The 11350-nt window shown below is 44.9% G+C and overlaps 1 long non-coding RNA gene and 1 other non-coding gene across 2 annotated transcripts; both read left to right on the forward strand.

Annotated features, from left to right (window-relative positions):
• The first annotated feature begins 1750 nt into the window (after nucleotides 1-1750).
• On the forward strand, nucleotides 1751-1834 carry Trnal-cag (transfer RNA leucine (anticodon CAG)). Its single transcript has one exon. It is a non-coding gene; the product is annotated as a tRNA-Leu (tRNA).
• A 2620-nt stretch (nucleotides 1835-4454) lies between these two features.
• LOC125759697 (uncharacterized) lies at nucleotides 4455-5633 on the forward strand. Its single transcript, XR_007417318.1, has 3 exons — nucleotides 4455-4647; nucleotides 5221-5428; nucleotides 5518-5633. It is a non-coding gene; the product is annotated as an uncharacterized LOC125759697 (long non-coding RNA).
• The last annotated feature ends 5717 nt before the right edge of the window (nucleotides 5634-11350 follow it).

The raw sequence follows: 11350 nt of genomic DNA on the forward strand, positions 1-11350 counted from the left end.
CAAGCTGGCGAAATTTTAGCTCATTTGGTCGAGCACTTAATTTATAATTGAATATTTTTTACAAACACGCGACCGGCCTGACAGTCGGGCAACACCGACGCACTCGCAAGTCGTGACGTAACAAGCTGCTTGCTTTTGCAAGAATTCTGCGAGCGTCTGCATTGCGGTGGACGATTTTGTTCTATGCTCAGCTGTGCGTGCAATCGAGCTATTTCAACTTCCTTCAGCTTAGCATTGACAGTGAACGATTTGCAGCAGCTGGAAAACTTTGATAGAAGACGACGGATTCGCTTCGTGTAGCCCATGACGTCACACACGCCATGACAAAATGGCGGTCTCCGGCCGTGGGCGGAGATTATAGCCGGCGATTCCTAGGGCTCATTCTGCACTGAAATACTCTTTAACAGTTCATTTTTTACGTATATATAGCTACAATAAACTGTCTACTTCTATTTCTTTGCTGAAAACCGCAAATTATTGGGCGACCCTGTCATGGTCCCTTTAAAATCCAACATCAAGGGTCCTAGGCCACCATTATCGTCACAAATGCTGCGTGGCCGAAATGCTGCATACTAAACAGTGACCGAAAATGTCCAGTATAGGGCCGACGTGGTGCCTCCCTCAGATGATTAGAGGGGGACGGCCGCCCCTCCTGCCCCCCTGTGCGCACGCCTGTGCTCCAACTTATTTATGATACCCTCAGGGTCAACAGACATTACAAAGGGGAGTGGTGAAACATGAAAAATAAGATGCACGTACAAACAAAAAAAAACAGTTCAGTGCTCCTTCTTATGCAATGACAGTTAATGATGGGCACAATATAGCATAAATTTGCAGCAGAAATATACATGTTAGGAAAAATAACAGTGTAATGTTTCTAAGTATACAATCATAGCTATCAAGATGCAAAATAAAACGAGGTATTGCAAAAAAAATGGTGAATAAAATCACAAATGTGTCATGATCTGAAATTGTTACTAGCGATGTGGGAAGGCAATTCCAGTCATTTGATGTGCACGGTATGTATGACTGCCGGAATGATTCAGTTTTAGGCGACGGAATGGCAACCTTATGGATATGATCCAAACGGCGCGAGACAAAATTCACCCCGTCCATCGTATAGTTGACGAATAAACCCCGTGGCGCCGCCTCCGCCGTCTGTGAAAAAAATTATTAGGTAGACACGTTAATCTACGCTACTGATCCTTATAGCCTATAGCATTATTGTAACCAAACGAATTATTTGCGCGACACGCGCACGTTGTGCACGAGCATAGGCGTGCGCACAATGGGGGGGCGGGCAGGGGGGGCAGTCGCCCCCCCCCTAATCATCTAAGAAGGAGGCGCAAAATCTGCCCCGTACATTGACCCTTCTAGTCAACTAAGAGGGGGGGGGGCGCAAAATCTGCCCCATACATGGACTTAGTAGGGTCGGGGGGGGGCGCTGCGATGAACCTTCGCCCCCCCCCCCTAATGGGGAGCCCTGCGCAGGCCTGTGTGCACGAGCACGTGGTCGCAGCAGTGGGTATTATCGAATCAGCATACAAAAAGGGCTAAGATAAGAAACCTTATCGTCACTGCGATGAGAGTGTGCGCGTTGGAATCAACTGGCCTCCCCTCACAGGCTGACACGTCTCAATATACCGCAAAGTTTTAAGAATGTATTCTCTAGACATGTTGACACCTTGCCAAGTTCACAGCTGCGTGTCCTAGTCTCGATTTGCAAGGCAATAAAGAAAAAAAAAAAAAAGTCAGGATGGCCGAGCGGTCCAAGGCGCTGCGTTCAGGTCGCAGTCCGGTCTTCCGGGCGTGGGTTCGAATCCCACTTCTGACAAAGTTTTTTTTTCTTTTTTTTTTCACACGAGGTTCAATGAAGTATTCAGGTTTTAGTATCTGCACCATGCGACCTGAGGTTCATTTTCTTGTCCGTTTATTTTGCTGTTTCCTCCACGATTAAAAGTTTTGTTTAGATATAGTTACAATTCATTATTCCAATATTGTTACGGCGAGTATTTATTCAGCGGTCGTCAGTCCGCATTGGCCGAGCTAACCTGCACAGAGCGCGCCGGATTGCAGGTCCACAGGGCAGCTTAATTCAGACTCCGCCGCACAACAACAACGTTGTCGTCTTCCTCCAGTAGGTGCTATATTTCAGCGACCGTGCCGGAGCGGCATTTCCATACCCATGACATTACCCCGGCCGGTAAAGCACCGTCCCGGTGGCTGCTATGGTTGAAAAGGCGTGTCACCATTGTAGGCCCTTAGGCGAGAAACACGAACGATTTCAGTTCTGGATGTAGCAGTCGATGAGTTGGTTGTCGGGGAAACCTCGTGCGAATATTCGAAAATTTCGAATAACGAATTGAATAGCGTTCTATTCGATTCGTTACTCGAATCGAATACCGCATATTAGAAATACCAAGTATTTTTTTCTAATATTTTTTTTAATAATAAGCACCGATGAAAAAAACCTCAAAGGAACGAAATGTTGGGGCAGAGAGGGCTAGCGTTTCTTGTTTTCCCAAACTAGAATGAGTAACTCGGAATCCAACTGGTTTCAACTGGTATCAACTGGGACCAAATGGTTCCAGTTGGGAAACAACTGGTCCCAGTTGATTCCAGTTGCAACTGGTCCCAGTTAGCAGCTGGTCCCAGTTACAACTCAACTGGTCCCAGTTAATTCCAGTTGCAACTGGTCCCAGTTAGCAGCTGGTTCCAGTTACAGCTCAACTGGCCACCAACGGGAACCATGACCAGTTGAACTGGAAGAAGCTGATGCCCAGTTGGAAACCATAACCAGTTAAATTGGAAGCAAGTGGTCCCAGTTGCGCCCTAACTGGAAGTGCGACCAGTTGTCCTGGTTGTACGGTTCTTCAAAGTGAAAGAAGAAAGATATTTGAACGCATACACAGCATTGCTGCACTTGAGTAAATGGGTTTTATCTAAGAGCTTTTTGTGTCCTATTCGCAGAAGGGTACCATCACTGGCCTAGTAATATTCCTAGGACAATGAGAGAATAAGAAAATAGCATCTCATGGTTTGCGAATGAATTATCTTTTCTTGTTTAGACGTCATCCTCTTCGTGTTGTTTAAACCCCATTACATTAATATATACAGCCTTACCTCACCTGATATATATGTATTTTTTAAAATCATATTATCGTGGATTATTCCGTTGCGCAAATGCGCAACACAGTGCACACAAGCGTACGCTTGTTTTAGCATCGGTACATTCAACTAACATTAAAGGGGTACTGACACAAAAACTTTGGCCTCGCGTTTTTTTGCTGTAATGTGTTGCTGGGGGCCTGTTAGTCATAACACGGCACATCGTTTGCTGCAGCGCGCGACAGATAATTAATTACAGGCTCCTCATTACCGACCAGTGTCAGTTTCGGTTTCAAAAACGACAAGCCTCCGGGTGCAACTATCACCACCTAGCGGCTGCAGCGCTCGATCACGTCAGCACATAGAAGTGTGACGCACTTCCGCGCTGTTCGCGTCGTCTCCTCGCATTCGCACGCTTGCCGCACGTGCTGCGCGATGACGTCGCCTTCATCGTCCTCGTTATCGTCCTCCTCCTCATCGTCGTCTGTTGGCGACGATTTCCTTGAGACACCAACAGCGCAGCGGCGAGCGCGTCAAAACAAAAATGGCGGCTACGACGTCATCACAACTTGTTGTACCGGCTACAACGGTTACGTATGGGAAGTAGGGGGGTCACCTCGGGTCACCTCCGAGGGTGTCAATGCAATAGGTGCGCCCTATAATGCTGGATCGCGCACGCGAACTTCAATATTCATATAAAATACCTTCCAAGCTTTATTCGCTGTCGATATTTCGCAGATGGTACACGCACGTACACGGAAACCGATCCAGCAGGCTATCTCGGCCGCGAAATTTTGTGTCAGTACCCCTTTAAAAAGCTGTTGTCAATCTTTTTACGTCCATCACGGTGACAATACGCGCAACCGAGGCGGGCCCAATTGACGTTGGGGTGTTAATATTGCCGTCGTCTCGCTGGGAGCATGCCATGCTTAATAGTCTTGTGTGCAGCACAGCGGTTACTTCCGTACGAGAACGAAAACTGGAGTAGTGCCAGTGCAGAAAGCTACCACAGCTGAGACTGCCGACATGCTGCCGACACAAACCCACCCACAAACCGTTGCACAAACGCAGCCTCTCTACATCGACTGCCGTCACATTAGTCCCGTATCTCATAGGCTCAAACATTGAACGAAGCAGTAAAGCAATCAAGCATAAAATTACATATAAAATAAACTGAAATAAATTATTTCGTGCCAATTCGGCAATATTTAATGGAAGAAAGAAACTGGATAACAAAGACATAAAATTTAGAAAAACAGCGATGTTAGTTTCGTACACCACATGGGACGAGGGCTAGCTACCGAGCGCTCGGTGGTCCGTGGTGGCGCTGCTTAGTTGTGCTGTTTTTCAAAAGGAACGTGCAGTCATGGCGTGCGTAAATTAGACTTTGTCGAATTAGTGTTCGGCAGCTTCATCTGTGGAAGACTTTGACTTCAGGCGAACGCCGGACAAGTGTTTACGCCTGTGACAATACGGATATATGGACCCATTGTGTGCGGAATGCTGCCTGCCAATTGTCAGCGATGCAGCCGTTTGAAGGTAATTATACCATTTATGCTTCGAGTGCTAGTTGTTCAGTATCCTAGAGAAGATGTAGATATAATACAGGCAGAGCGCTTTGAGTGTTGAGACGATGGAACGTTGCATTGTAAACAAATGCTTTCTATACTGCTCTAGCTAAGTTTGTTTATGGGTTTGTGCGGAGTGCTCGCAAACTTGCTGTCATTTGTTTGGGAGCATCACAGAAAATGAGTGCCGTGCAATACTTGTGCTTTGAACGGCATGCTAAATAACTATGAAGTGTACTCGTAACTCTGTCCGCGACGTTCAAAGAAAGCGCTAAGGGCCCGTATTTGCACTCTCAATGAATATTTCTGAACCTGTTGCATGTGTAGGCATATGAATTCGAGTGAGAATAATGGTGTTTTTCAATTATTTTTTGCTGATGATATATAAACTCGACTTCTAAAAATTCGGAATAGATGCAGCGCATGATCTCTGTTGACACTGTTTGTCGTGTGAATTGTTAGAAGGTAGGTCTGCTGTGTATATCTATAAATTGATATGACTGTTCTGAGACATGCATGAAACATGTTACCTCTTATTTTGCAGCAACGCTGTTTCATTGGTCACGGGTGAATGGCACAGATTCATCAGCTGCGCAGCCCGAAACTTCACCAGTATATTGGTTGAGAAAATACAGCACTGCATGAAAGCCGAGCGGAGGAAATCTTTGCACTGAATGTGCACCCACGCAAAAGGAACCTCGGCGAAGACCCCAAACCCGCACTGACCCCGGAGAAGGTCAACGTCGTTGGAGGTTGGTCTGCTGTGTACATACCTTGTGGTGAATTATTAATACTAATACTTTTAATCTGTTTAACAAGGTATGAACTCTTTATTTTTCAGCGACCCTTGCCCATTGGGCCCGCTCAACAAAAAATGAAGCGCTGGCGGCAGCAACCAACTTGACCAATGTGCTGTCTGAAAAAATCCAGGATAGTGTGAAGGCTGAGCGCCAAAGAGAAAGGGAGGTTGTGCGCAGTCCGGCATTATGAACATTTTTTTTCCCGCAAGCTTATTTTGAACTGTAATTTATTGGTTTCAATAAATATATATTAAAACCTTAAATGCTTGTTTCGAATGTCTTAGGTGTTGTCACAATAATCCACAAGTTCAAGTGTACTTGAGCTGACTGGAGTATGATTACATCGGTGGAGACAGGTCCCAGATGGCATCTGGAACCAGTAGGCAACTGGAACCAGAAGGCAACTGGAACCAGTAGGCAACTGGAACCAGTAGGCAACTGGAACCAGTAGACAACCGGAACCAGTAGGCAACTGGAACCAGTAGGCAACTGGGACCATTTGGCAACTGGGACCAGTTAGGTACTGGAAATGTGTTCCTTAAACCATTTGAACTGGAACCAGTTGAAACCAGTTGGATTCCCAGTTACACATTTTCACTAGGGTGGCTATGGGTCCACGCAGTGTATGCAAACTTTCTGTAAAAAAATGTGAGCAATAAAATTCAATTCAATTCAAATTCAATTGTTTTAATCATTGAACTACCAGGATACACGCAGCCAAAGGTATTGCGGGAATGTCGACGTACGCCATCTTGATTACACGATGAAGGCACTATTGCTTAAAACTCCAGTGTCGCCGAAGCGATACAGTCATCAATCCACTATCTTCATCATGACATTCTTGATATGTTCGCTCATGAATATTCTTTCATATGTATATATGTTTTATTTAAAAGCTGTTGACAAAGTGCCACATTAAATACCGTAGTAACTCTTGTATTTCAACCTGCAGTTACAAGATATTTCTAAGGCTTTAATTGCTATTGTATACGATAGCTCGCCTCAGTTAACAAAATCGTGGTATTTTTTGTTGGTTAAAAAATCGTAATATTCCTTTGTTAAAGCTAGTGAACTTTTTTTTAAATAAAATGTTATGGAATTTCTGGGATGATTAAAAAATGTTTACGTAACCGTTCTAGAGCAACTTTGAAAATGGTTGCCTCTATTCGAAAACTATTAGAATTTTATTCGATCCGTATTCGTATTCGATTCGGTGTCATCGCTATTCGATTCGTATTCGATTCGGTTCTAGAATTCACTATTCGCACACCCCTACTCATACGTGGCAGGTATCACCTGGCGCAGGACTCCATATCTTGTGCATGTTTTTATTGAGTTAGTCAAGGCTCTCGCGTGGCCGATGCACGAATCGGAACTTGATGACACTATCCAACGTCAGAAGGATGATAAGGAATCGATGGTTAGGACGCAAGAAAAGCTAGACACACTTCTTTGTTTGTCACATAAGAGGCGTCTGGACTTCTGGAATGAATGCAGCCTGCAATGCGAAGTGCCCCAGCTAGAGTTCATCATCATCGGGCACTTCTATGTCCACAACAGGACGAAGGTCTCTCCCAACGATACCCATTTTGCCCTGTCCTGCGCGAGCTGATGCCATTTTATGAATGCACATTTCTTGATTTCGTCACACCACATCACTCTGTCGTCCTTGCCTGCGGGCGTTTCCCGTCCCATAGCGACCCATTCCGCCGTGCTAAGGCATTATCTGGCTAGCCCAAGTCCATTCCTTTTTCTCTTATAGTCAATTACAATATCGGCTACCCGTGTTTGTTTTCGAATCCACTCTGCTGTTTTTCTGTCTCTTAATCATTTCCCTTCCCGTTAGCCATGCCTAAAGAAAAAAAACAATAAAAAACAATAATTGTTTCAATTGCGATCTTACGAGTAAATCATTTGTCCCCTTCCGCTAATATAACTTTTCTATAACTCTCTTTTTCTATCGTTGATAGGCAAAGGCTCATATTTAGAACATTATGGACTGCTATCTTTCTCGCTGCTATATATAATGGCACTTGTTAGCTGCATTTAAATAATGATCTACTGAAATGTTTTCACTTCTACCGTCCCATATATACAGTCTGTCTACCTCAACATATTCGCTATATTTTCATTTTGTTCATTCATCACAGATCGAAATTCCACCGCGCAGCTGACTTTCAACAGACTTTCTCTTCTTCATCGCCTTCCCCTTCATATTTTTTTTAATTTTTTAACGGAATGGTAGTGAGGGAACCAGACGCAGAACAAGTACTCATGACACGGTATCCTTATTTACGCCAGGGCTCCTTCTCATCAGACCACGCGACTGCGTACGTTGTAGGTAGAGGAACCACGTCTATCTGTGGTCTTTTAATTGGTTGACACACCCCAATCAAAGGTAGTCACGTCGCCTGCTGTTTGTCTCCACTTTTTTTTTAATAGAAAATAAATGAAGGAGTTGTCACCATTGCTTGGTGACGGCTACCCCTTTCCACATAGTTGTTAGGATAACAAAATAAATAAAATATATATATACATATATACAGTCCTACAAGTTCAAGAACTCAGTAGCCATCGCAAATATTAGTGTCTTCAAAAAAAAAACGCTGGAGCACTTTCATTGCTTTGTGGTTTATCCTAGTCTGCCATGGGCCTAGTATTTTCGCTAAGGAAAACGTTCTCTCAGAGTCCAGCGTGTGAAGTTCCTGTTAGAGTCGCTGTCTATGTGTGTCGTGCTTGGGACAGTCGAGCAACAGATGATGCACATCCTCGTCGTCGTGGCCGCACGAACATGTTGACGATGATGCACGATGAATCCGAAATAAGAAGTGTTTTGTGTAAGCGGTTCCGAGTCTTAGGCGATGAATGAGAGTGTCGATACGACTTGGGAGTTGGGGGTCTAATTGGCACTCAAGGTTAGGGTCAACAGCGTACAAGATCGATTCCTTTGTGCTGTCTGGGAACCAGGTGGATAAAGATAATTCACGTTTTGTTCTTCGTAAAATTCGTAAAATTGTCTCCTCTTTATTTTCCTCCCTAAGGGATTTGTTGGGAAGTCAACGCCAAGATGCCGGTGTTGTCCTGTCTTTCTCAATGATCGCGTTGTTGTCGCTTCCTGGCTGCAAAAAGCTTAGAGTCGACGACGGCATTCCGTCAATCAATGTGCCATGCACGTGTCACACTGCGAATGCCCTGCTCCGCCGGTGAGGCTAAACATAAATGACAGTGCGCGGCACCCCGGCTATTTCGATCACGCGTTCCCAACCACAGTTCAAACCCGACACGACGGCTGCGAACCGTCAACTACCTCTCTACCCACCCCGTAAAATTGCATCCGCACAAACACACACAGAGAGAGAGACACACACACGCTGCGACAACATCTCTCGTCCTTGGTAGGCCCACGGCTCGTCAGGCTTTAGAGGGCGCACATTTCCCGGGTTTAAGTTGCGCCGCGCATGCGCCGTGGCTGTTTCCCGTTGTATACAGGGGGACGCGCATGCCATCACCAAGGGGGCAGCACCGACAATGGAGGACCATTGAAGAGAGGACTCACCGAACCGGGAAATGAAAGAAGGAGCCGGGAAAGGCACCAAGCGTTGTGGCCCAACCAAAGATAGCGCACTCGGCATTTTACGTAAACGCACTGTCATCCCTACGCGTTCTTCACCACGCTGGTCGAGAACACCCGCGCATGTTTGCTTGTTCTGTACCGCCCGGGACCCGGTATCGCGCGCGGGCACTTAGACGGTCGTAAATCGCGTCCGTGTACATGTACTGCCCCCTCCCCATCTCCGCGCTCATCGCCCCGTCCCCTTTCGCCCCATGTTTTTAGGCAAGCGAAACTCGTGGTCCACATATCTAATAAAAGAGACGATAGTGACGAAAGATGGTGTATATCGTTTGGAGTGCTCTGGCTGGAATGTTTGGAACAATACAGTAGTCATGAATGATGATGATGTCAACAGGCTTATGTTCCTACAAAGACGGACTGTTCCTGGGCAGAATCTGCAAACGTCACGATGTCTTTGCGACTATCTTCAGCTGGCCGGATATGTATAGGCTACAGAGGCACGGCGGCTAAGACCAAGAACCGTCCCGAAAGTACATTCTTTTTTATTATTTAGGTGGAAGATCGTGGAAAGGTACGTTACGTGATGGCCAGCTGCGCCAAAATCATGAATTCGTTGCTAAACTAAGCAAGACACAGACAAAAATACGAAGAAAACAGTCATAAGTACTTCACGCACGAACTCAAGCACAGAGTACCAGCACCGAAAACATCTGACTAGTCAGTCAGCCATCACACAGGAGTTTCCACATATGTGTTTGTTTACATACGCGAAACTCGTGGTCTATATATCTAAGAAAAGCGACGAGTGACGAGAGAGTGTGCATATGGTCAGTTTCTCTGGCTGGACTGTTTGGGACAATGCAGTAGACATGGCTGATGGTGTCAACAGGCTCATGTTGTTTCTGCACAATCTGAACGCAATCTGCAAACGTCACGATGTATTTTACTATTATCTTCCGCTGTCAGCACGTGAATAGGCTACAGCGTTCACGGGCCGAGCGAGTGTCACCAGTGAGCCACGAGAACAATATTCGAATCGATTCGCGAGGCACATTTACTGTTATGAATATTCGAACACCACAAAAACGTCATAACAACTGCTGAAATCTGCACAAGGAATTGAACACCTGTGCTAAATTTCGCAAAATTTGATGTACAAATAGACAACTTAGTTTCTGCTGTCACATCAACCCCCCCCCCCCCCCCCCCCCGTGTGTGCTTTTGTAAACGTTGTGCCAGTATTCAAGTGTAGTGGCCTGAGCACGAAATGGTGTATGAGCTAGGCCGAGCATGCTGTTGCAATAGAGTGCCGTTATTATATGCCACAAACCCATGGAAACAAATGGGGAGCCATTGAAAAACTAAGAAGAAATATCTAAAAATAAGGAAACCCAGCACTATCCTGGGTTATCCTAAAACGGAGGTCCACCTGCAGTGAACATCGTGTCGATCAGTTGTCATTGGAGCCTCCCAGTTGAGAATGCATGCTTTGAGGATTAAACTGTATCACAAGACTAATACGTCAGCACTATTGTGTATAGTGAGTGGCTATTTCGCTGTCTGGAGGAATGGTGTCATGCACAAGGGTGTGGCTGCATGCTTCCAAATCATACCAAGCAGCTATCCATCCTTTTGCGAAAACATTAAATAACTGCATATGTGGTACTCTAAGTCAACAGTGCTGTACAAAGCATACATTTTCTGTACATTATTCGCTGTACAACAAACTTACTTTTTCGTGTTTGATTGGTCAAAAAAATTTTGTTTTGCAAAAGTTAATGCTTGTACTATTCGTATTCGAAAACATTCGAGAAATATTTTTATTCCATTCGCACTTGGTTTACGTTATTCGAATTCGCTTCGAAGTTGAAAATTTGATATTCGAACACCCCGACAGTTTGTCTTTTTGTGCTAGTGTTTCAATAGGAGATCCTGAATAAGTGATTGCAACATTTCGTCATACATTTGGTGATAGTTTGTCAATACGCAGTGGAATAAATACCGCGAAAGAGAGCAAAAAAAAAAAAAAAAACAAGCGTTGTGATCACTTGGCTGCAGCATTCAGCTAGCCAAACGAATTACCCGTGTTTGAACTTCATCGTGGGCAGCTTTCTTTTTTGAAGTAATTTTTACGGTAATATAAATGTGGTGTGTTTTTTTGTTTTTTTTTAAGGAGAGCCTAATTCAGAAATCGAAATTGGCCTAAATTTCACAGGAGCGCAAAGTTCACCTGAGTATCTATGACTTTTAAAATGATTGTAATCAAGATGTGGCAATTCCTTATTGTAACGTGAACTCAA

This window comes from Rhipicephalus sanguineus, chromosome 8 (assembly GCF_013339695.2).
Source record: "Rhipicephalus sanguineus isolate Rsan-2018 chromosome 8, BIME_Rsan_1.4, whole genome shotgun sequence".
NCBI classification, from domain to species: domain Eukaryota; kingdom Metazoa; phylum Arthropoda; class Arachnida; order Ixodida; family Ixodidae; genus Rhipicephalus; species Rhipicephalus sanguineus.